At 33.2% G+C, this 3739-nt stretch overlaps 1 long non-coding RNA gene across 1 annotated transcript; it reads right to left on the bottom strand.

Annotated features, from left to right (window-relative positions):
* Positions 1-240: 240 nt before the first annotated feature.
* On the bottom strand, positions 241-3344 carry LOC133180238 (uncharacterized). Its single transcript, XR_009720294.1, has 3 exons — positions 3253-3344; positions 849-949; positions 241-322 (listed from the first exon to the last, which is right to left on the bottom strand). It is a non-coding gene; the product is annotated as an uncharacterized LOC133180238 (long non-coding RNA).
* Positions 3345-3739: the final 395 nt, after the last annotated feature.

The following is a 3739-nucleotide window of genomic DNA, read 5'->3' as shown; positions in this document are numbered from 1 at the left end:
TTTGTCGCCGCAGTAATTGAAAAGAAAGAAATGGGGGTCGACTGCAATGAGGCCACATCGCTGTTAGGGATGCGCCTCAAAAAATAGTTTGTGTCCAAAAACATGTGAATAAACATGATAAATATTAAATCCCTCTTTATGACATTATGATATCATGAAATTAGCTTAACAGCAGACTGGGTAGTGCAACTTGTATAATTATATTTATATATGTTACCTGAATTAATCTCATCAACATCATCACTGTCAAATGAATTTCCATTGAATTCCCAACTAAAAGGGTCCGATTCCACTTCCACATCTGAGCTAGCCATTTGGATGTCTAAAACATCAAAGCATTTAGATTCAACATCACCTTTTAAAAATTAAAACTGTCTTCAAACAAGAGGCCCATGGGCCACTATGCTCACTTTGGTCAAATAGGTTCAATAAAAGACTTACTTATAGACACAAAATACATGTATTACAAAAAAATTTATCAATTCAGATTCTGAGATCTTATTTTCCAGGTATAAGTCTTCTTCTAAATGTGTTTTTGTGTGACATCATATTGTAACTAGGGGATTGCTCTAAAATCAGCCCCAGTATTTCCAATTTGTTTAAGCATCATTTTTGTTAAAAATTATACAAAAAATATTTTTTGGAAAAAATATACAAACTTAAATTTAAATACAGATCAATCTGGATTTTAACTTTTTTGCACAAAACTATAAATTAAGAGCATATAAAATTATAATCATGTAATGAAAAAATATGAAATTCAAGCAATATTATCATTCTTTCTACATCCATCCACTTTACAAAACAAAACCACAGATGTTGAGAGTAAATTAATAATATAAACTTACTTTAATTTATAGTCTGATATAAATTTGATCTCAAAACCTTTTTGGTCAAAGCCAGCCTGGCAGTAAAAATCTGCTTCTGACGAAGGTGACATTCGTCTTCTCTGAAAATAGATGTGATCAGGGAATACATAAGCTTTAATTCATAACATACTATATAAATGGTGCCTGTTTTGGAGGGTAACAAATGAAATTGACACCCTTTTGAAAACCATTGTTAACCTTTTGTTTTGTCATTGAAATGATCCCTCCTGAAATATTTTATCGACCAAATATTAGAAGATTTTTTTTTAAATTTTAATCAATTCTTTGCCTGTAATCAAATGACCACCAAAACTTGTGTTGGATCTAAGGGAAAACAAGTTTCTTGGTTGACTAGTGATACTTTTTACAAAAAAGTTAACTGTTTATTGAGTTTTTTTTTAAACATATAAACATAGGTAATCAAAGATTACAAAGCTCAATGAATGGTACACGTGTATCTATAAGTAAGGTAAATCTTGTACCAATTTTGTGCGAGATCAATTATCAACGCAAGTTTGGTTAAAGTAGGAATTTTTTAGTTGCATGGGAATAGACCTGCTCCAAAAACTTTAAACTTAAACTGTTTACTCATAAAGAAAATGTAGGTCAGTTCCAGCATCCATAGCATGTCTGGTAGTGTCCATCCCTAGCTTCGTCATCCATGCAAGTTTAGTCATAACATGTCATATAGTGATAGAGCTACTCCAGACATTACTCTGGTCACATATCTGAAAAATGTAGGTCAGATTCAGCATCAAAAGCAAGTCTTCTTGTGTCCATCTTTAGATACATCATTCCATGCTAGTTTGGTTCTGGTAAGGCTAATAATTACTCATCTGGAAAATAAAGGTTAGATCCAGCATCCAAAGCAAGTCTGGTAGTGTCCATCCCTAGGTGCATCCTCCATGCAACTTTGGTTCAGGTAGGGCATAGTTACTTGGAAATGCATGGACTTGCTCCAAAAACTTTAACCTGGTCACTCATCTAGAAAAATTTAGGTCAGATCCAGTATCTGAAGCAAGTCTAGTATTGTCCATCCCTAGATGCATCATCCATGTAAGTTGGGTCCAGGTACGGCTTATAGTTACTTGGGAATGGACTTGCTCCTAAAACTTTAACCGGGATGCCGACACAAACGAAAATCAATAATTATGATTTGCCATTTAAATCACATGTTCAATTTCAAGTGTGATTTACAACATTTTCATAATTTTATTCGGTAAACAAATAAAAAAAAATTACAAATTCATTTTTAATGGACACAAATTATAGCTTGTATAGCCACTGTATTAGTGTAAAATGTGCACTGTGCCATTTGGCTGACCCCACAAAATGCAAGAAAGCCTGATTTTCTAGTTTGTAAGTTCATTGCAGTCTGCACTCTTGGTATTCGTCATCGAAATTAAATAAATCCATGATGTATCATATAACAAGAGGCCCAAGGGCCTTAACGGTCACGTGAGTATAAAACAATAATCCATAGAGGATCCATAGAGTATAAAATAAACTGATAGAACCTTAATTTGTTGCCCAAAAGCAAGAAAAATAGGATGATCATGATCTTCGAAATAATTAGTCTAATATTGAGTAACAACTCATAAATTAAGTTCTAATCTGTCCCCAATTTAGATTTTTTTCCTATAAGTTTTATTTTCTAATATGCCCCCACCCTACCCCCGAGGGTCATAATTTGAATAATCTTGAATCTACACTACTGTAAAACACTTTTTATTCACAAGAAATTTATTTTTGCGTAATTACGTGAGACAGTGTGCTCGTGAAAATTTCATTCTCACTTATCTTAGTATTCCTAAAGATTATATACAGCAAACACAATTCGTGAATATTCTGTCTCGCTAATAAGGAGTCAGTGACTATCTCGCGAAAATGAAGTGTCCCGAAAATTTAGTAATCTACAGCACCTGAAGATGTTTCTGTATTAAAATGACTAATCATGGCTTTGTTGTTCTTGAGAAGAAAATTTTTAAATGATCTTTCATATATATTCCTAACTAAAATTTGATCACCTGTTGTGTCCCCTCCCTACCCCAGGGGGTCATGATTTGAACAAATTTGAATTTACATTACCCAAGGATGCTTCCATATAAATAAGACAAATCATGGCTTTGCTATTCTTGAGAAGAAGATTGTTAAAGATTTTTCCTATGTATTCATATGTAAATCTTTGATCATAAATTGTGGCCCCATTCTATATTACCTGAGGATGCTTCCATGTAAATATAACCAATCATGGCTTTGCTGTTCTTGAGAAAATAATTTTTTCAAGATTTTTCCTACGTATTCCAATGTAAAAATTTCATTGTTCATTATGGCCCCACCCTCCCTGGGGATCATCATTTTAAGAAATTTGAATCTACACTACCTGAAGATGTTTCTACATCAGTTTCATCTTTCTTGGCCCAGTGGTTCTGGAGAAGATTTTTCCAATGTATTCCCATGTAAAACTTTGATCTCCCATTGTAACCCGCCCTGCCCCCGGCAGGGGTGTGCAGTTACCATTGCCCAACGCTCAGGGCTACCAATTTTAGAGGTTGGGCTATCATAAATCTATACTGCATTAGCCTGTCGGGCTAGTAAATCTGAAACGAAAGTATATGTATATTTACATCGACTGAATTGATGTACGAATTAACTTTGTTGTAAAATCATAATCTTTAATTCTTTTCAACATATATGTATTGTGTGTTGCTATCGCCAGTCTTTTCAGTGACTGTCACAATTATATTCAATAAAAATAGGGAGAAGTACCTGACAATAACATAGTGGAAACCATTATTTGTTTTATTTATTTCAACTTAAATATATATTTTTTTTTTTTTACCTTTTTGTTATACTTATACATGTATTGT

This window comes from Saccostrea echinata, unplaced genomic scaffold (assembly GCF_033153115.1).
Source record: "Saccostrea echinata isolate AGI-Se365-2 ecotype Australia unplaced genomic scaffold, CSIRO_AGI_Sech_v1 ptg000006l, whole genome shotgun sequence".
NCBI classification, from domain to species: Eukaryota; Metazoa; Mollusca; class Bivalvia; order Ostreida; family Ostreidae; genus Saccostrea; species Saccostrea echinata.
This window is presented reverse-complemented; position numbering and strand designations above follow the sequence as displayed.